The following is a 23,041-nucleotide window of genomic DNA, read 5'->3' on the forward strand; positions in this document are numbered from 1 at the left end:
ATAGATTAATGATTCACAGATTAATGTCTGAATGCCATCGCTTAACTAAGATAGGTATGTTATTCTATGAGAAAAATGAATATATATTTAAATCTATCTTTAAGAACTTAGAACCTTTCTGGTTCTAGATATTCCGAAGTTCATGTTTCAATACTAAGATTAAAATTTTAGATACTTGAGATTTTTAAATTAACTGGGAAGAGTCCATAAAATATGTCCTTTGCAGTTATTATAAATTTCTCAACCAGTCTTAAATAATGACTACTATTTTTATTCGTTTTACATCTCAAAAATGTCTGTGCCTTGGTCTTGGAACATTTTTCCTTGATTTCCTTAACCAACAATTCAGTGATCATAAAGCATTCAAGCAACATGAAGGATTTAATCAACACTTGCATAAATGCATCGGAAAACACTGTATAAGCAGAGATAACTTTAAGCAAATATGTACTGTTCTTCTAAGCCATAATTTGTTTGAAAGTAGGTTAGTTCCAGAATGTGGTGTAAAGTAGTTTTAACCTTAAATGAAAGCAACTTGCCTCCATCTCTTACCAAGGTGAACCTGTACCCAATATATCATAACAAATATGTTTGCCATGGTTTTGATGTAGCAGGAATCTTTATAAAGGGAAATCAGATAGACAAAGTAAATAATCTAATACCTTAGATTACCCAAAGTCATCTTTATTCTTCTCCAACAGTAAAAACAAATTAATTTGCTTTCTGGCCCTTGGCATTTATGAATTCTAATTTAATCACGTAAATTTAGACTTCCTATGACAGAATTTGAAACCACATTGTGAACATGACTTTCACATAAGGCTTGTTCCTTTTTCCTGAATTAGAAAGTAAAATTAAAAAAAGAAAACTCTAAGCTTGTATTAGACCCAAGGCAAAATCAGCATAACCCTGCTATCTCCTGTTAAGTTCATTCAGGACTCTGGGGAGCCATGTCACCATCTGGACTGAAGTGCAAATGGTCAGAGGGAGGCCTGGGAGAGTGTCCTTAAAAAGACCCCAGCTGGCTGAGCAGCCACCTGTTGCCAAGATGAGTGAGGACACAATATATAGTGTTCATCATAATCCATCTGTTTCTAGTCTCCGAATATCTGTTGCTGCCATGGCAAGGTACAGCTGACACCAGGAGAGGACTGACTCAGAGAGGCCAACACTACAAGTCCAGCTAAGCAAAAGATGTCTAGAAGTTACCATGATGACAGAGACAGAAGGCCGATTTGGTTAAGGAAGACAGAAGTAGGAGGCTTGGAGAAGCAGAAACACAGGAATTATCTGGAGCCCAGGAGCTCAGAGAAGCCAAAAGAACAGCATTAGGGAGTGGGTTGTTTTAATGGCCTGCTGAACACAGGTGTCTCTGGATCCAGAGACGTTGATGTAACTTCAGAACAGACAGATACATGTAGATTAAGTCAACTCCTGACTAAGGCAAAGATACAGAATCTAGGATTAATTTACAGTCTCAGTGGTAAATAATAATAATAAATAACAATAGTCAATACTTACATAGCACTTAGTAGTACTTTGTGTATATTCAATCCTCACCATAACCCTGTGAGGTAGGTACTATGGTTATCCTCAACTTGGAGATGAGAAATAGTAAGTGCAGAAGATTTAGTAAGTGCCCCAAGTGACGTTAAGTGGTAAAGCTGGATATGAAACCCAGTTGTCTGTACTCTTCACCAGTACCATATGCTGCTTTCATTTCCTAGTACCTTCCAAGAAACTCCAAAAGCTGAGCTTTTCTCTTATTTTCTTACTTTATACCCCACCTGCCCTATTCAACCCTTTCACTCTGATTTCCCCTTTTTATCATATCATGAAAATCAGACTGGATATTCATGGTGGATGCCGGGCAAAGGTCTTCAAATACATAGAGCATGCTCTCCTCTTCTTCTTCCAAACCCATTTGCTTGGGTTAAAATAAGGAAGGACTTCTGGTTCTGGGCCAGAGAAGTTTCGCTTTTGAGTGCCTGAACCATGTAAAGGACATGAGGGTGTGTGTGTGTGTGTGCCCGCGCACGCGCTTACGCATTTGCACATACTCATACAGATGTAAAGGGCAGTGGGTAGCATATAGAAGGTGGAGACTGAAGAACAGCGAAAGGTTGAAGGTGGGAACTACAGGAGCTGTGTTTAGGAGGAACTGGCTGAAACTTGTGACTTACACAGGCTGAGTAAAGCCCAAGTGATAAAATGTGGAACATTTGGGGAAAGGGCAACAGAAGGGACCGAGACACTCAACACAGCACCAGCTAAGGACAGCGGGTGACTCACAACCAGCAGACTTCAAAGAGACAAAAGCAGATTAATGGTCTTGTTCTTCAGGTCTCATGAGAACTCTCCCAGAGAATCCTAGAAATAAAAGGGAGGCTTTGAATGGGAGCAGGAAAAAGGTGAGGCCCCTGAGTTGTACAGGTAAGTTACCACCAAGGAGCAAAATGCAAGTTTTTTTTGCTAATGGGACCTCATTGTTTGCAGAGACCAGCAAGGCCTAGGGACATCTTAGGCTTGCTGGATACTCAAGATAGGGAAGAATAAGAGCCCTTCTCCATCGTGTTGAGCACAACCACCAACATATTCTACTTAATAAAGGTCAACACAAAAGTTGTGTTAGAATAATTTATAATCCATCAAGGCCTTTGTTGTTGAGGTTTTATTTTTGTAGTCATTATTATAAATATTGAATTTTAATCATATATTAAAATGGTTATTCTCTTTGTTATGGTATTCTCACAATGTGCAAATTTTTGTGCATTTTTCCCACTAGTACTGGCACTTGGTACTCAAGCTTGCCCCTCCAGATGTGATTCAATTCAAGTCCTAAGAAATTTAACTGTGACCTTTTAACTATTCACTGAACTTGTGTTTTCTTAGGTTGCCTGAAGTCAGATTCCAAGGACCAGGTGACATAAGTTGTTTAAAAAAAAAAAAACCCAAAAAACCTCAAAACAACAGAATAAGCATTTTTGATCTAAGCTAATGTGACTGGACCATATGTAATAGCCCTGCTGTCCTCCTCCTATTTTTTATTTTGTACATATCTTTTCAGTCATCAGCTATAGCGGGCAATCTTACGGGGGAAACAGCCTTTAAAATATTCTCAAAAGGATGAAGTATGAACAGATGTCCAAGCGAAAGATAAAATAACATTGCAAATAAAATGTAGAGATTTATTGGCACACTTTAGCAAACTGTAATAGAAAATGTTGAGGACCTTTGAGTACTACACTAAAAGAGAAAAGGTAAAAAGTCTTATTTTCATCCCATTGTGTTCAATAAATCATGTAGTTCCAGTTGTTTTTGAGAAGTTTGTTCACTTACTAGGAGTTGTTATTAGTTGTTAGGTCCAATTTATCATATGCAAAACCCTTTCTCCTGTATGTGTTGTTATAGATAAACATATTACATGTAAGTAAGCATTTAGGTATTAATTTATAGCATATAACACTTTAACTTAAAATAAAGCCCTTACTTACAAAACAGCATAATGATGTTTATTTCTTTTTTTTTAAAAATCTTCATTTTGGAATAGAATAACTACACCAATGTGTCAATCAAATTCCATTGGAAAAGTAATAATATTGAAACATAGTTCATGTTCTTCTCTTTTAAAAAGTAGAGGATGCAGTTGGTGTTAGATCAACTCTTTGTATACATATTGGCAGAGGGATAATAAGAAATAGAATATTATTTACCTACTAATAGGAATTAAATTATTAAGTACACCTTGAGCACCTATTATGAACTAGGCATTATGAGGTTACTATTAGTAGGCAGTGCTTACTCTATGCTTAGTGAAGAAAAAGACATGTAAACAACTATCTAAAGTGCAAAACAGAATTAAATAAGAATCAGGCACTTTGGTACAAGATATTACCTCATACTATTAGAATGGCCACCATAAATATATAAAGTGTTGGCAAGGATGGGGGGAAACTATAACCCTCGTATGCTGTTAGTGGGATTATAAAATGATGCAGCTACTATGGAAAAAGCAGTATGGAGTATCCTCAAAAAAGTAAAAATAGGGGGCACCTGAGTGGCTCAGTCAGTTAAAGGGCCCACTCTTGGTTTCAGCTCAGGTCACGATAACAGGGTTGTGGGGTGGAGCCCCATGTCAGGCTCCACAGTGAGCACAAAGTCTGCTTGTCTCTCTCCCTCCCTCTTACCCCACCCCCCATCCCCTTCTGCCCCTTTGGCTCTTTCCCTGCTCACTCTCTAAATAAATAAATAAAATAAAATATTTTTTTAAAAAATTAAAAATAGAACTGTCGTATGATCCAGCAATCCCACTCCTGGGTATTTATCAGGATGAGTGCAAAACAAAATATCAAATAGATATTTGCACACCCACATTCATCGTAGCATTATTCACAACAGCCAAGATATGTATGCAACCTAAATGTCATCAATGCGTCAAAGGATAAAGAAAATGTAAAATGCAATGTATATTATTCATCCTTAAAAAGAAGGAAATCCTATCATATGCAAAAGTTGAGTGAATTTAGAGGACATTATGCTAAGTAAAATAAGCCAACCACATAAAGATGTACACTTCATGATTCTACTTGTATGAGTTATCTAAAGTAATCAAATTCACAGAAACAGAAGGTATAATGGTGGTCACCAAGAAGTAGGAAGAGGGGGAAAAGAGGAGTTGTTCAATGAGTATAGAAATTCAATCATGCAAAATGAAAATGTTCTAGAGATCTTTGTACAACAATGAGCACAGTTAACAATACTATAACATTCTTAAAATTGTTAAGAGGGTAAATGTACGTTATATGTTTTTTACCACAATAAAAGGAGTCCTCAAAAAAAATAGTGTTTTGGCAATATAAAGAAAGGAATAAATTAATTCTGATTCAGGGGAACATAGCTTCAGAGTGGTGGCAGCATTTGACCTGAGTTTAGAAGAGTGAGTAAAATTTTGACGTACAAGAAGGTATAGGAAAGCATTAACAAAGATCCAGATAAGTAAAATTTCATGGATTGCTTGAGGAACCAGCAATCTGGGTAGTTAGAATACACGCCATGTAGGACCAGCTCAGGGCACTTATCAAACAGCTTCCTTTAAAGGACAATAACATCTTCTCTGTTATCTATAACAATTTACAGCTATTTTACCAGGATAGAATGTTATTTTATAACCTCATTGTAAAAGTCTTATACATCATAGCTTATTTAACACCCCTCCTAGAAAGTGTAGAAAGAAATAGATTGTGATTCCACTAAATCTTGATATTTTTGCCTTTAAATTTTGAAGAGTTGTTTATCACGACTTAACATGGGACAAAGCAATTCAATTCAAGAAACACAGACATTAAAAACACTATTAAGAGAAAAAGTATATACGAAGCTCATTACTAAATTTATAATTCTGATATATATAAGAATATATTTTGTTGTTGTCCAAGTCTCTTATTCTAAGACAGTTATAAACCTTAATGGCCAAAACTTATTTCTGTCTAATTTGACAAAGATATTAATAATTAAAATAGAAAGAAGGAAGTAAAAGTAATGAATTTAGACTGGGCCTGTTTGAGATGCTTATGGGACATTCAGATGGAAATGTTGAATAATCAATAATAACAGGAGGTTGGAACTTAGAAAAGAGTTTGACTAGAATGAAACTCCCATGTATACAGTAAACTAATTTTGACAAGGGCACCAAAACCAAACAATTGGGAGAGGATAGTCATTTTGATAAATGATGCTAGGAAATCTGGATAGCCACATGCAAACTAATGAAACAGGAATCTTATCTTATATCACTCACAAAAATTAACTTGAAATGGATCACAGAATTAAATATACAATCTGAAACCATAAAAATCCAAAAGAAAAAAAAATGTAAGAGAAAAAAATCCTTAACATTGCTCTTGCCAATAATTTGTTGGAAAAGACACCAAAAGCATGGACAACAGACCCTAAAATAGACAAGTGGGACTAGATCAAATTAAAGAGCATCTTCTCAACAAAGGAAACAGTCAATAAATTGAAAAGGTAACCTACAGAAAAGGAAAAAATATTTAGACACCAAAAATCTGGTAAGGAATTAATATTTAAATTATATAAAGAACCTATACAACTCAACAGCAAAAAAGCAAATAACACAATTTAAAAATGCGCAAAGGAACTGAATAGACATTTTTTAAAAGACAACATGCAAATGACCAGTAGGTATTTGAAAAGATGATCAACATCACTAATTGTCAGAGAAATGCCAATCAAAATCATAATGAGATCATCTCACACCTATTAGGATGGCTATTATCAAAAAAACAAAAGATAAATATTCACAAGGATGTGAAGAAAAGGGAACACTCTTGCACTGTTGGTAGGAATGTAAACTGGTATAGCCATTATGAAAAACAGAATGGAGTTTCCTCAAAAAATTCAAAATTTAACTATGAGATGAACTAGCAATCCCATTCCTGGGTATATATGAAAGAACTGAAAACAGTATCTCTAAGAGATACCTGCATTCCCATGTTCATTTCAGCATTATTCACAATAGCCAAGATATGAACAACCTATAAAGAAAATGTGGTTTACATATTATATATTATAGAAAATATTATTCCATTATATGGGTATATATATTATATATATATATATCCTTATAAATAAGGAAATCCTGCCACTTGTGATGCTATGGATGAAAATGGAGGACATTATGCTAAGTGAAATAAGCCAAACAGAGAAAGACAAATATTGAATGGTGTCAATTATATGTGAAATCTAAAAAATAAATAAATAAAGCCAATATCACAGAAACAGAGAACAGATGTTGGTGGATGGGGAGTGGGGGAGATGAGTGATGTAGGTCAAAGGGTACAAATTTTCAGTTTTAAGTTCTGAAGATCTAATGTACAGCATGGTGACAATAGTTAAAAATACAGTATTGTAAACTTGAAAGTTGCTGAGAAAAGTTCTTAAGCGTTCTTATCCACACCCACAAGAAAGAGTTAACTACGTGAAGTGAAGAATGTGTTAATTATCTTGATCTTGATAATCATTCCACAAATGTATATGTATGTCCAATAACCACATTGCACACTTTAAATATATACAATTATATTCATCAAAAAAAGTAATAAAATACATTTTTAATTAATCAAAAATCTTACTAAACTAATTTAGGATTGACACATGAGCAAGAAGAAAAGAATGCATCTGGCCTATGTGATGCGGGGAGTTGCAAATGAGATAGGTCATAAACCCAGGCACCTCAAAGTGTTAAAAGCTCAGTTAAAGGGTGGACTAGAAAAAATCCAGCCACGAGCTCAGGGAGATAATGATGAAACTTATCTGATTCCTCCTGAGTTCTGAGTGACTGAACAATCAAGAAATTTATCTTAAAATATCAAAACAACAGGCCTATCCATGTAGGTGTCTGGTGGCCAGAACACCAAAGCCAAGAAATTAACATAAAATGAATTCAGACTTTTTTCTATATTCCTGGGGCTCCTGGCAGAAACAAATGCTTTTCAGGGATCTCCCACAATCTGCCCCACAAAACTATTCTCTTTCTCTCTCCCTCGCTCTTTCCCTCTCTCCTAAGCAAACATTAAATAGTAATAAAAATGTACCATGTACTAAGCCACAAGGCAAATCTCAACAAAAAGTAAAGATTGGATATCATAAAGACTACCTTCTCAATAAATGCAATAAAATTAGAAGTGAATAACAATAATGTAATTCCAAAAGACTCACATTTGAAATATTCAAAATATACTTCTATACAATTCATTGATCCAAAAGAATTCATAAAGGAAATTTTAAAATATTTAGAAAATAATGAATTATTACTTAACAATAATGAATTTAGCTATAGTAGTAGTTACAGGAAATACTACAGCCTAAAATGTATACAATAAAAAAGGAGAAAGATTAAATTAAGGAGAGTAGCAAATAAAGAGTTCTATTTTGGACTTGATACATTTGAGATAAGTATGAAACATCTCCATTACACTTGATCTTAGCCAAAAGGCTGAGAAGCGATTGAAACATCTCCATTAAACTAATGACCTTACTATAGGTGTCTAGAATTCAAAGAAGGGTTCAAGTTTCAGGAGAGGAATGTGACAATTATCTCCATATAGATACTATTTACTGTCAAGACAATGCATGAAATTACCCAGAGGAAGAGCCTATATAAAAAAGATGGGTAAGAACAGAGCCTTGGAGTCCCCCAAAATTTAGAAGAAAGGAAGATGAGAATCTATCAAAGGAGACTGGAAAGAAGCAGGCTATGAAGGAGGAGAAAACCAGTAAGTATCCTGAAAAGGAAGGTAAGAAATAAAAGTTTCAAGAAGGAAGAATTAGTCAACTAATTCTATAACTATAGAATATAACTAGTCATATTCTCCTAGGAGATGAAGTGAGATGGGTGCAGAATTAATCACTGATTGAATTTTGCAATATGGAAGACATTTCAAAGGATTGGAGGAAGGGGAGAGCCTGAATCAACCACTTAGGTAAGAGGGTAGGCTTTGCTTAACAGCAGGGTTCCAGCTCCACCTGTGTCTGGAGAAAGACAAGGGCAGGTGAAGATATAGGTAAAGTTCTCATTGAAAAAGAGTTAAATATAAGATATAAACAGAAACTATATTGATGGTAGTGGATTCTGTGAGATATTCAGAAGGGAAGGGGGATATTCAGAACTACATATTAAGCTGTCTTTGCCTGAAAGGGGACTGGAGAAAGGAGTAGTCTAAGCCAGAGACATCAATGGCTTCAAGTAGTGAACAGTCAGCGTTCCAACAGGAAATGGATGGCACACTCATATTAAGATAATGCTAGGAGAGTTTATTTAAGAAGAAATTCCATTTCATGATCTGAGTGGGGATGGGGAGCCTCAAGGGATAGTGCAGAAATCAGGAATTAGAAGCAGTAAGACTAAAATCGACTTTCCCCTTAGACCTAAAGGAAGATGGGAAGGATAGAGCACCAAAATTCAAGAAGGGAGTTGAGGAGAGCAGATTGCGTTGAAAAGACCCACATCCCATAGGAGAGACAAGAAAGTATTATTTGACTTCTTAAACTGTATTAATTATTCTTTAAAAAAAAAGATTTTTATTTACTTATTTGACAGAGAGAGAGCAGGCTGAACAGGGGGAGGGGCAAAGGGAGAGGGAGAAGCAGGCTCCCCACAAAGCAAGGAGCTTGACACAGGGCTCAATCCCAGAACCCTGAGATCATGACCTGAACTGAAGGCAGACACTTAACCAACTGAGCCACCCAGGCGCCCCTGTACTAATCATTCCTATAAAGAAAACTAAAAGAAGTTTTGTTGAGAACTTCCATGTTCCAGGGACTGTACCAAGTTTACATGATTTAAATTCTCAATAACTGTATGATCTAGATACTCCCTGGGGAAACCAAGGAAATAAATACCATGACCTACTTCCCTTCCTTCTTCAGAACTCCTGTCAAGGCTCCCCACTGGTCAGAGCCAACAGTTAATCAGAGGACAAGGCATCAAACTGACAGAAAAGAGAATAGTCTTAGCAGTAAAAAAACAAGCAGAGCATCCAAGGCCTAGGCCTACCATGGAGAGGGAGGCAAATTAAAATCCAAATCTGATTTCAGCCATCTCACCAAGCAACCATCATGATTAATTGGCTTCCCATTTAGGTTGCTTGTGGAGAGAGGCAAACTGTTGAGGCCAATGCAAATATCTGTTCCACTTAGCATTTTATATTCTCAACTCAGAATTAATAAAATAGCATTCTGGAGTTATTAAAAATAGAAACTTTATAAACTATTAACCAACAGCTCACATGGTTTTAGGATTCGAACAACACAAATGATTGGAGGTAGCTGTGATAGAAACAAAGGCAAAAACCAGAGGAAATTTTAATTAGTCATCAATACTGTACAAAACAGAAGATGTGGCGATGAACACCAGGGCACGGTTGCTGCATAGCAACAATTGACTGAACAGCTACTTCTCCCTTTAATGGTGCATGCTGATCCCGGTTTATTCCCATCCCAGCATGCTTCACTCCACTAAACTAATGACCTCACTTCTACAATACTTGAGGTGATCCCTCATGCAATCCACCTGAAAATCATCTCAGAGTGTCTGGAGCTTAAAGGGGTCCCAAGAGTCATCCTTGGGTTTCCAAATCTTCTACAGCTAGAGATACTACATGGGACTAACTAGGAGCTTAATAAAAGGAGGCTAAGCTGGAGAAGAATCTAATTTCGAAACCTTAGCCAAAAGTACTGATCTCTCCTCGTTGTGCTTTTTTACTTTGTCTTCTTTATGTTTTTCCGCTCACCTAAAAAATCCTTTTCTAAAAACACTTGCAAGTACAAGCTCCTGAATTTGGATTTTACAACGCTTTTTGTTGTTGTTTACGGCTATAGCATTTTCTTTTCCTCCTTTAATTGTTTCCATTTCATTGACTAAGATCACTTAACCTGGTTTTATGAGGCCTTTGTGATCTGGAGCCTGATTACTGCCACAGCTGCATCTCTTTACATGCTTCCCTAGTTCCACTTCCACACTGACCTTCCCTGCAATTCATTAGAGAGAGAGAGAGAGAGAGAGAGAGAATCTCCTGGAATATTAAATCAATGCACTTAATGGCATATCATTCGGCAAAATTTTACCCCTAGCAGTTTGGACATACTAGAAAGGGAAGTCTTCCCTTGTCACTGTCCTTCTCCAGACTCCCTATTAATATATTCAGTGTCATTCCCAGCCATTCCCAAATGCTTCCCTGATGCCCACACTCACAAAGTTGGGTTAAATGCCCTGCCTTTGAGGCCCTAAACAGCCTGTACAAAGCCTTATCTCTATTACAGGTTTGCTTATTTGTTTATTTTTCTGTCTTCTCCACTAGACAGGTAGATTCCTGCAAGCAGGACAAGCCACACAGGGGTTGAATGAATCAGTACCTAAAGCTGAATCTAGGGGCCAGTTTGGAAAACCTACATCCTCACCATTGTACTAGACATACAGCAGGGCTCCAGGTTACTGGACCCCTAAAAGTGATTTCTCCACTTCATTCCCTTTTCATTCCCCACACTTACCAATCCCAAACCACAAAGCAAACTTTCTAAAAATCATTTTAACTTTTTTCCAATAGTCAGTACCTCCCGCCCAGGCACAGGGAATGTGTTTTCCGATTTCATAATCAATGATATAAACCATTATCACAAATGATACTTCTGTGGGAAATGTAACTCAAAGTGAGACGCCAATTTTCTCGGCAACAAGTGTGTGTTCTAGTACGTATCTCTGTGACAGCTTATTAAACGGAGCCCTCTTATGACAGAGTTCAAGCTCTTTAAATATATTAAGGTTTCAACCCCTACTTTATAGTGTTCCCCCTTCACTTTCTGTTCTACCCCCACTTTCCCTTTTCACAACGCATGCACAAATCCACAAGCAATCTCTACTACACACACCCACTTGGCTTTCCATTACAAGACATGTCAGCCTAATGGATTGGGGGTGTCAGTGTTCCTATTCTATTCAAGGAACAATGCCAATAGGAAAAAAATCTCCATCCATCAATTTGCTAGAAATCAGAGGGTTTCTCAGGTCACGCTGTTATTCACCTAAGAATACCTTAGAACTCAGTAGAACTATTCAGGAGCACCCTATATTCGGCTAAGAGACACACATCCCTCCCTATCAGAAATAATTAAACATGTACAGATAAACACTGAAGGGATTTTTAAGGAGTTCAGGCTTCATTTCACCACAACCAACCACATTTAGCCCAAAGAAGAAGAAATCTCAAACAGGCTAGCCCTTTAGAATTTAAATTCCTACAAGGATCTAAACACCAAAATCACATGAGCTCCCTAATCAGAATGCACTGGTGCACAGAGACCAGAAGAATCTTCACATAATCCAAGAATTAAATGGCAAGCCCCCAAATCACTGAATGAATAATGAACAAAGTAATTTAATCAAATTACCTGCCTCTTGAAGGCTTATTTCAGTTCCTGGAGTGGCCTGCTAGTATGCTATGTCTTTATTTTCCTAAAGGCTATTTTTATCCTGTTACCTGTTTAAACCACCATAGTGGCTCCTTACTATTTGCAGGAGTTTGTGGGCACAAACATCTCCCAGCATCCAAGGCCTTCCACAATCTAACCCCCATCTATAGCATATTCTCATCCTCCCTGTAGTCTTTAATTTGTCCCTCCAACATGTTGCCACAACTTGACACGTGTTTCCACACAGTCTTGCCAACGTAACAGGCCCCATATAAATTTATTGTATGTGAATTATAATCAATTTTAAAATGAAAAAAATGTAAATCACCATTAATCAGAGATGTGAATAAACTAAAAGAGTAGAGTGGAACAGAATAATAGAGGGAAACCTAGGAAACATAATGGTGAGGGAAAGTCATTCTGAGAGGCAGTAGATAGTCTCCTAGCTAAAATAAGCAAGATCCAGATACACAAAGAAAGAGGAACTTGTTCCTGGAAGAAGGAACAGAATCAAGACCTTGAAGCAGGAAGAATCTTGGTGTGTTCAAGGAATTCAATGTAAGAATGAGAAAAGGACACAAGAAGTTAGAGAGGAAGAAATGGGCAGATCACACTGAGGTGATGGTAAGTGGAGGTCATGGTAAACATTTGGATTTTATCTTAAGTGAAAAAATAAGCCATTGAAGTTTTTTTAAAAAAGATCTTATTTATTTATTTGACACAGAGCGAGATCACAAGCAGGCAGAGAGGCAGGCGGGGGTGGGGGGGAGCCGGCTCCCCGCCGAGCAGAGAGCCCAATGCAGGACTCGATCCCAGGACCCTGATATTATGACCTGAGTCAAAGGCAGAGGCTTAACCCACTGAGCCACCCAGGCGCCCCTCCACTGAAAAGTTTTAAGCAAGGGAGTGACCCCTGTTCATTCATCCAACAAGGTTAATTATCATCTACCATGTGCTAAGCACTGTTGTGGAACAGAAGATGCAGCCATGAACAATCATACAATCTTTTACCCTCATGGAACTACACTCTAGTGGAGGAGACAGTCACCCAATCAGTAAATTAATGCAGCATAGTATATGTAGATGGTGATGGCTGCTGTGGAGACAAGAAAACGAAGCAAAGGGATAGAGTGTGTCAAGGTGGGTTACCATTTTAAATAGGGTGGTGTGATGGTTAATGTAATGTGTCAACCTGACTGGGACATGAGATGTCCAGACATTTGGTCACACATTATTTTGGGTGTGTGTGTCTAGATGAGATTAAGCTTTGAATCTGTAGCCAGAGCAAAGCAGATTGCCTTTCCTAATGTAGATGGCCTCCATCAATTGAAAACCTGAGTAGAAAAAAAAAGTTAATCTGCCTGAAATCTGCTTTACTTGAGCTGGGACATTGGTCTTCTCCTGCCCTTGGGCTAGAACATTCACCCTGTCCTGGTTCTTAAGCCTTCCCACTGGGACTGGAACTATTCCTTCATCTCCAGCTTGCAGATCTTGGGACTTAACCTCCATAATTGTGTGAGCCATTCCTTATAATAAATATCTCTCTGTGTCTCTCATGAATATATATATATATATATATTCTTATTAAATCTGTTTCTGTGGAGAGTCCTAACACAGGGAGAATAGGAAGACCTCGTTGTGATGTGATACATGAACAAAGACTTGAAAGAAGCGAAGGAAGCAGGACATAAGTGTTCATGAGGGAATCTAAGAAAGAGCTGCCAGTGAGGTAGGAAGAAAACTGGAAATTGTGATAGCCCAGAAGCCTACTAAAGATAGTGTTTCAAGTAGTAAAGAACAATCGGTTGTGCCAAATGCTGGCTATTGCTCAGTTAAGAGGAGGGCTAAGGATTGACTGTTGGTTGAATTTTACAATGTGGAAATCAATGGCAAACTTTAATAAAATAGTTTGAGTAAAGTAACGATGGGTATTGGCTTGATTAGAAGGGGTTTGGAGAAAATGGAGAAGTGGAGAAAATGAGTATAAATTACTACTTAGAGGAATTTCCTTGTAAATGGAAGTAGAAAAATGGGGCAAGAGGTTTGGGTAGATATGCTCGTAGAGATGATCCAATGGAGAGGGGAAAGTAGTGATGCTGGAGAGAACAGAGACAATATCTGGAGTCATTTTTTTAGTAAGTGAATCAAGATTGCATCTCATCCACGAGTGGAGGATGGCTTTGGATGGGAGAATGAAGAGTTTATCCAAAATAATAGGAGGCAAAGGAGGTCAAAACAGCACACATACAGGTAGGTGGACAGACATGATTGTGAGAGTCTGTGCATATAATCAAAGTTAAGCTTGAAAGTTAATTCAGTTCAGTTCTGTAGGCAATAGGCCAAGTGTGAAAGTGGGGAGTCCAGAAAGAAAGCTGGTGCAATTATATAAATAAGAGATTTTGGTGTTTTGGACTAAGGTGGTGGAAATGACAATGAAGTTCTATATTATGATTAAACAAACATATGTTATTTCTGTGTATCATCAACAATAATCTTTCTAACAAGAATTTATTTATACATTTATTTTGCAAATAAACTGAAAGCACTACATTATGCCTTAGAACAATTACAGGCACACAGTACATTTTTAAGTTCCTATCACAAATACGACTCGAAAATAACTTTCCTGTAAGTTTTTATGTTCCATTAGGTATTAACAAGTTCTTTAATCTTATTTCAACATGATATTCTGTAATCAGAAAAGAAACATGTGAATAGATGATGATATTTCTGCTCTTGTCTCCCTCAAACTTCCACCAATTTCCACAATCATAGGTATGTGACAGAAATCGTCCCTGTGGTTCTCCAGAGATGTTACTGCATGTTATTGAAATTAAAAGCTAGCTGATGGGAGGGGGAGCATGCATCCTGTTCATAAGCTCTGAAAGGATTATTATCCGAAGCAGAAAATTCCCGTAGAATTGAGACTGAGAAAATATATCTCCTATTTCTATTTTCTACATATTCTTGATCATTTTTAACTCCACCATAATGTGCATTTATTCTTTCTGTCTCTTTTAAAGCTTCAACAACAAATGTATTTGTAACCATTTTGCTCTTTTATTTAGTCACCTGATGTGAAAACGTCTAATATGCACAAAATATAAGATTCAACCCCACACTTCCCAGTGAGATTTGAAACATGCCTAGACTCTCTGGTAGAAAATGGGTAATTCCCAGGGAGGGAAAATGTTACGCTGTAAATAGCTCCCTCTTGTATTAATCCACAGCCTTTACTATTTGCTCTATTTTCTTTCATAAGATTAACATTTAAAAGCCTTTTTGTCACAGACTGAAATTGAATTGTGAAATGTGCTCCTGAATAAATAATTTTTTCCTGAATGTTAATTACATAGGCAATTATACTGAAGTATAATTTTACATAAATACAGTGTTAGAAGTTCTACAGATATGAACAACTGCACAAATGCCTCCTCAATGGGGGAAAAAAAAAGTTTCTGAGGTTGAAAGTAGCTAACATGCTGGATAAATATAGAACATTTGATGTATTGAATATTAATCTTTATGTTTATAGAATTCTGTATTACAAAGCTTTCAGGCAACTACACAGCTAAATATTCATAAAGACAAAATATACATACTTTTAAATTTTCCTTACATATTCAGAATAACAAAATAAGTATATGAATATTTGTTTGTTTGTTTGTTTTTACTTTTTAAGTATTTCTTTAAATTCCAATTAGTTAACATACAGTGCAATATTAGTTGCAGGTGTACAATGTAGTGGTTCCACCTTCTATACAACATCTGGTACTCAACACAACGCACTCCTCAATCCCCATCACCCATTTCCCTCTTACCCATCCCCCATCCCTGCCTTCCTTCTGGTAACCATCACTTTGTTCTCTATAGTTAAGAGTCTGTTTCTTGGTTTGCCTCTCTCTTGTTTTTTCCCTTTGACCATTTTTTTTTTCTTAAATTTCACATCTGAGTGAAATCATGTGGTATTCGTCTTTCTCACTGACTTATTTCACTTAGCATAATACTCTCTAGCTCCACCCAAATAAGTATACTGATATTTAAGGGTCTAAGCCAAAAGCTATAATGACACAAGTCTAGTTATAAGTAATTTGAAAATAGAATGTATACGATTTTGATACTCACATTATTTCTTCCAGGTGAAGTATTTCATAGGCAATTATCAGCTCCATATTTGATAATATGATCAGACAATGATGATGGCAATGACTAGTTTTCACAAAGCAATCTCAATCATTGGAGCCACTAGACTCTTAGTCAAGAATTCCTACTCTAATAAGAGTCACAACCAACCTGGAGCCAGACTGCTCCATGGAGATAATAACTAATGAAGCAAGTAATCTTTATTGACGACTTCCTGTACATAGGCACATGGCTAAGGATTCCCTGTATTGTCCCTTTTAACCTCACTGCAACTCTATGACATTGTGACAACCACACAGGGAAACAAGCTTAGGAATTTTTTTGATTTGCCCAAGTTCATACAATGTTAAAGGTAAATCTGATCCAAATACAGGTCTTTCTCTCTCTCTTTTTTTTAAAGAATTGTTTATTTATTTGAGAGAGAGAGAGAACAGGGGTGAGGGGATGGCAAAGAGGGAAAAAGGAGAGAGAGAATCTCAAGCAGACTCTCTTCTGATCATGGAGCCCAATGCAGGGCTCAGTCTTATAACCCAGAGATCAAGACCTGAGCCAAAATCAAGAGTCAGACCCTCAACCAAATGAGCCACTCAGTTACCTCAATCCACATCTTTCTTAACTCAAGTCCACACTATTAAGTAGACTCTGTTTTGTAACACAGAAATAAAAGCTTTAGTTACTCCAGAGTTGAAAATCTGCCAGTATTTAAAATCACAACCTTAACTGCCATGCCTTTTTTTTTTTCTTTTACAAATATGTGTCCTGGTTTGACATTGGGACTGGGTTAAGTGCAGTATCCAAATTACCTGTCTGAATTAGAAGAAGGAAACAAATAATTTACCATTAATTTTTAAAGAACTTGGCTAAGATTTTAAATTTCAGCCTACAAATCCTTCTTACTCAAAGTGTGATCTATAGGCCAGAAGTATCAACAACACCTGGGACCTTGTTGGAAATGCAGAAATTTAGTCCCCTTGCTGGCCTGCCAAACAAGTCCCCAGCTTAAGAAACATTGCTACAAATAATAATAGGTCATCCAGGTTTACACAGATCCAGCACTAATATCCTTTAAAATTACATAAAAGCACAGTCACATTTTAAGTATCCTTTGCAAGTAGATACTATAAACTTCTAGTACTTGATGACAATGATAGGAAAAGGAGGCCAGCAGATGCACTGGATAAGCTTCAGGAAGTACTTTCGTTGGGTTTTCAAATTTCCCCCAGTTTTCCAATCTATAGAGCTAACCCAGAAAATCTTCTATTTAGAGACTTTTAAGCAGACAGCATTTACTACTGCTTGATTTCAGTGGGAGGATTCTGTTTTCAAAAAGTATTTCCATCACTGATTTTTGTAAAAATAATGAATAGATATGATTTTCACAGTACATTATGGCTTCCTTGTATTTCTCTTCTATAGCACATTGTTGTGCATCACAAAATATCCCATTAACATCTCCAGTAGTTTCATGACATGTTGAAGAGAACACATTGCTATTCTAAATTTACAAAATAGTCAGTGACTTTTCCACATGGTCACAGACTCAGTAAACATTATTATTATTGCTAGTTTCACTTCACATTTTTAAACTTAAACTTCCCAAGAATTCATACCAATACTCTTTTGTCCTTTCTCAAAATCTGCTTAGCATTAAGACAGCAATGAAACATTTTGGGAATATATATAATCTGCTGCTATTGAAACTTTTTCAAAATGCTACCTATTAAAGACACAGGTTAAAACTGCCTTTACCTGTGCATGGAGTCCATTTTCTGCCTACTTTTGGATTGGGGTAAGACTTTCCTGACTGTACCAGTCAGGGCTTAGTGGCAGAACACAGAAGCCATTCTAGCTAACTAAAGAAAGCAGTATGGAAATTTTTACAGGATATTAAATGACTTCATCTTTAGGAGTGCTATAGAAACTGAATGGAGGCTGGAACTCATGGAGTGACTCCCAAAGTCATCACAGAACTTGGTTACTAAGGGAGCTGCTGCTTCTGACAAAAATCAGGAAACTGTACGATGAAGAAGCTGCCTGTGGCATCAGGAAGCCTCTACAATAGCAACTAGCTCCAGAACCACACCACTTCTGCACAATCCACACAAACCAGTCTTCAGTAGAGCCTGCTGAGCATTCTACAGAGCCATTGTCAGATGGATCAAGAAAAAGTGCATCTATGTACGATGGGATATTACTCCATCTTAAAAAGAAATCCTATCATTGCGAAAACATGGATGAACCTGGTGAACATTATGCTAAGTCAAATAAGCCAGGCAGAGAAAGACAAATAGTGCATGGTATCACTTATATGTGGAAGCTGAAAAAAAAAAAAAAAAGTCAAATTCATAGAAACGGAAAGTAGGAAAGAGGTTGCGAGGGGCTGGGGGAACTAGAGAGAGTTTGGTAAAGAGTGAAAACTCTCAGTTCAAAAATGAATATGGCTTAAGGATATAGTGTGTAACATGGTGACTATATTTGATAACATTGTATTGTATAATTGAAATTTGATGACAGAGTAGAACCTAAATGCTCTAACCAAGAAAAAAAGGTAAATATGTAGTGCTGTGTTAATTAACTTGATGCGGGGAATCTTTTCACAATGTATATATCAAATAATTACATTGCATAATTTAAATATCTAACAATTTTATTTGCCAATTATACCTTAGTCAAGCAGGGTGGGGAGAAGCTATCTATGATTTATGGAGTACATGTTAAGACCAGTGTATTCCATGAAAGCCCATCACCTTTTATTTTTTACATAAAATTATTTACTTGGTCAGACTCACTGTTTGTGCGGTAACGTGACAGAAAGTACTTGCAGAAAGATGACAACAGGGAAGACGAAATAAAATCTAGGACAAATGGATACTTCAGTGAGAACAAGTTGAGAACCTTTCTAAAACAGAGTTTGATGCAACTGACCTGCCACTAGATGGGCCCATTCTTAGAAGTCTATCTGCATATCTCTTCCCCAAACCTACTTATCAGCAATCCTTCAATCATGATCTTTCCAAATCCCTGAATATCTAGCCAAACCATTAACCACCGTACATGAATTGGTATAGATCCATGATTACGACCATCTCTCCTTTCAGACAAACAACATGGAAAATCAATTGTATCACCCAAATTTCTACCCTCTAGAAGGATTTTCTTTCTTCTTGTCCTTCAGGTCCACCCCTCGTGGGGTTATATTGCTGCAGCAGGGCACTGGTGCAAAATTATATTATAAGACAGAAGCATCTGTAAACCAGAACTGAACTTCTTCCTCCATTAGCTAGTTAGAGAAAAGGCTACATGAGGCCATGGTGGGTCGATGGAAGGCTGTTACTTTAATAGGTGTAAGTACATGGGCAATGTGAGCTACCTGGTCTTAGAACTTATTAGTGCCTCCAACACATGAGTAGATCTGATCTCATGCATGCAATTTTCACCTGATGCGGGAGTGCTGCTGGACAAACTGAACATTAGTGCCTGGTGGGGCAGAAGACACGTCATTAATCGAGGTGAAGTTCACATGGTCAGACTTTTCAATGTCTAACAGAGTCCATTAGCAAGCCAAGAGCAGTTTCTCAACAGTAAAGTATTTATTTCCAAATATTACCAGCTTGCTTTGTTTATTATGCTCTGATAGGGGTCTGCTAGAAGCTACATAGGGCATCCCAAACTGCCACAGACATTTCAAGCACCATTGGACTTGCTGGCTCGTAAGGTCTGCATGGTAGAGCTTTGTTCTGAGGCTTGGACCAGCTGCAGTGAGCTCTCTTACCCTTGGCCTCATTCAAACCTAGTAACTTTATGGGCTCTCTCAGTAAATGGATTCCAAATGTGGGATATGTTGTCCCTGAGATCCAAAGTGACCCACAATGCAAAGCACCTCCTTCTTAGAAGCACTTTGGAAGGGATAGGCCTTCACACCCCAGATCACAGTCTTCCAGAAATTTCACTGAAGTAACTGGCCCTGAATTCTCTTTGGATTATTTTCCTACTCTCAAATCATATATTTCCTACCAGGACTTCTAGAATAACTGTACTATCTATTTACCAGGTCCTGCCATTATGAGGTCATAAAGAAACAAGTCAATACATGTTCTCTTGTTTGTTTTGTTTTTGAGATGGTGAAATAATCAAGATCTTACATAATAAAGGTAGCTACAGTGAAGATAAGTTTTATAATCTCCATTTTAGTTAAGAAAACAAATGAGTTGGAATATAAGTTCATTCCTTCAACTTATAGGTCTATCAGTCTCCAAATGCTTTTCTCTTGAACTTTATGACATGAGCATCTGGCTGGGGATGAGATTTTCAGCTTGTCACACATTTGTAGGAATGTGAGTCTGGGTGAGATAGGTGGGATAGGTAGGTACTAAGGGCCCAGGTAATGCCCAACAGTCTTTGTTTGCATTTAGGCTGTCTCCCTTATCCAAGTAGTCTACAATGCTCTCACAGGCTCTTAAGTTTACTATTACTATTCCAGCTCTACTAGGTACAGAGTTGGGGGAGTGGGAAAGAGTGGGGCATAAATAGCTTGGTCGAAGGTAGATCTTGAGAACTGAGATACAGAAACACTATATTCTTCCTTGATTCCAATTGTTTTAAAGATCCATTTTCACAATGGCTTTAACTATTTTTTAAAATTTATTTTATTTATTTATTTGAGAGAGAGAGATGGAGAGATTACTAGCAGGGGGAGGGGTAGAGGCTGAGCAGGGAACTCAATGCCAGACTCAGTTCCCAAGCTGAAGGCAGACAACCAACTGAGCCACCCAAGGACCCACAATGGCTTTAACTATTTAAACAAACTGAAACTTGTCTGGTTTGATTCCAAATGTCGGTGCAATATAGTGAATTTACTTACAACTACAATGAATTCTGTTTTGCTCAAGAAATTAAATTAGAAACTACTACACCCTGTCACCAAAATCATCCTAGTAATTAATTCAGTCAGTCTCCACATTTGATTGAGCAATTCCTCTGAATCATATACTCAACAATATATGTCATTGGGTAAATTCTGCATACCCTCACTTCACGGGAAAGTAGTATCAGGAGTCATGACTATAAACTACTTTAAACAAATATCACAACACCTATTCTTTGAGACAGAGTTTTGTATTCTCCTATTCCTTATTTCTTGTCATGTGTGTATAATACAGCCCTAAACTGTTGATTAGCTTAAATTCGAGAACTGTTAATACACATTCTTAGCTTATTTAATCTGGTAATATATTCCACAGCAGTCAGAGTTTAATCACAATTGAACCCCAGTTCTGCCTCTCAGAAACTAGGTGATCTTGGACAAATTACTTCAGCTTTCTGAGCTCTATTAATTTGTAAAATGGAATAACAACATCCAACAACATAATTTCAAGGGTCAAATGAAATAATAAAAATTAAAAACACTTGCAAACTGTTATAAACTAATCTTGTGTGACTTCATAGTGGCCTTAAAGTATCAAGAATGTCTTGTGTTGAACACCTAAATTCTGTTTCTTGGCTTATAGGCTACTTTGTAAAAGATTATATAAATGTTTGTAATTTAAGTTCCATCTAGACTGTGAGCTCTTTTTTTTAAGATTGATTGATTGATTGATTTGAGAGAGAAAAAGAGAGCATCCCCGGCAGTGGGGGGGGGGGTGTGGGCAGAGGGAGAGGGAGCCAGATGCTGGGTGGGGCTCCAACTCACTGACCCTGAGATCGTGACCTGAACTGAAATCGAGAGTCAGATGCTCAACTGCCTGAATCCCCCAGCCTGCTCCTAGACTGAGCTTTTTAAAAGCTGGTCCTATACTGTATTCTTCTCTGTATCACCATGCCAAATTCAGTTCCTATTATGTAAGTGGTGGGACTGGTAATAGAAGCTGTCCATTCTATTTCTATCAGCCAGGAGATTCAGAGTTTAGCGGAATCTAATTGGAACTGGTGCCACCGCTCCAGAGTAGTAGAGAGCCCTTTACAACTGCAGCAGTAAATTTTTTTTTTTTAATCCAAATCCAAACAAGAGTCAAATCTTTTTGGTAAAAAATCATATTCATCGATTTTGTTATTTAGTAATGGGCAAAGTCCTATCATGCCCAAATGCTAATAGAAGAAATATACTTTACTCATTTGAGAGAATACCATGTTGTCTCTGAAAAAAAAAAAAACAACATATTCTTACCTTGTTTCTTAGGGAAAATCACTTTGGAAATCAAGTACAGCATCTGCTGGAGGGCAGACTAAACTAAAATTAGAGAATTTTACTTTTCCCCCAGGCATAGGGAAAAAAGGCCATCTCCTCCATCTCCAGACTGGACACAGTCAAGCCTGAGGCCCTCAAGACACAGGAAGCAATGAGAAGGCCAGTGGTGGACATGGGAACTCCATTCTATGAAGGAAGGAGTAGAGAAACAGATGAGAAACTTAGAAAAGTTGACTGTAAAATATCAAGGAAAGAGAAGTCAGTGAAGAGAAAAAGAGGACTTTTGAAGGCTAGATTAAATGAAGCTTCTTTAGTACAAGAGGGAAAGAAAGTAAGACAGTCTTCCCCTCTGTTCTTTCCTTACAGTTTTGGTGTTTTGAGACCTAGAAGACCCTTCATTAGAGAACTTGAGAAATTGCTACAATAATCAGATACACACTTGTGCTGAGGAAGATGGCAGAGTGGGAGGTGCCAGGGAGAGAATGATAATTTCTCCATACCTTGCTTGGGCTTCTGAAGAAAAGGTGCTGGAAGAATAATGCCCCTGGCAATGAATTACAAAGCAGAGCTATGCCTGTTTATCAAGCAAAGAGGAGATACGGGGGAACAGCATCAGAGAAGATTGCAGGCAGTGGAGACCTTCTTCTTCTAAGGATAGAAAGAAAGAACTTTTGGTTCCTCATCGCATGGATAAAAGAAAGAATAAAGAATCCACGATGACTGAATGGG

General features: G+C 37.3%; 1 long non-coding RNA gene across 1 annotated transcript; it reads left to right on the forward strand.

The window, feature by feature from the left end:
* Positions 1–1,516: 1,516 nt before the first annotated feature.
* On the forward strand, positions 1,517–22,812 carry LOC116866101. The gene is made up of 3 exons (XR_004382329.1): positions 1,517–1,574; positions 2,344–2,433; positions 22,679–22,812. It is a non-coding gene; the product is annotated as an uncharacterized LOC116866101 (long non-coding RNA).
* Positions 22,813–23,041: the final 229 nt, after the last annotated feature.

The sequence above is a fragment of the Lontra canadensis genome, unplaced genomic scaffold (assembly GCF_010015895.1).
Source record: "Lontra canadensis isolate GAN:19392208 unplaced genomic scaffold, GSC_riverotter_1.0 scaffold9, whole genome shotgun sequence".
In the NCBI taxonomy this organism is placed as follows: Eukaryota; Metazoa; Chordata; class Mammalia; order Carnivora; family Mustelidae; genus Lontra; species Lontra canadensis.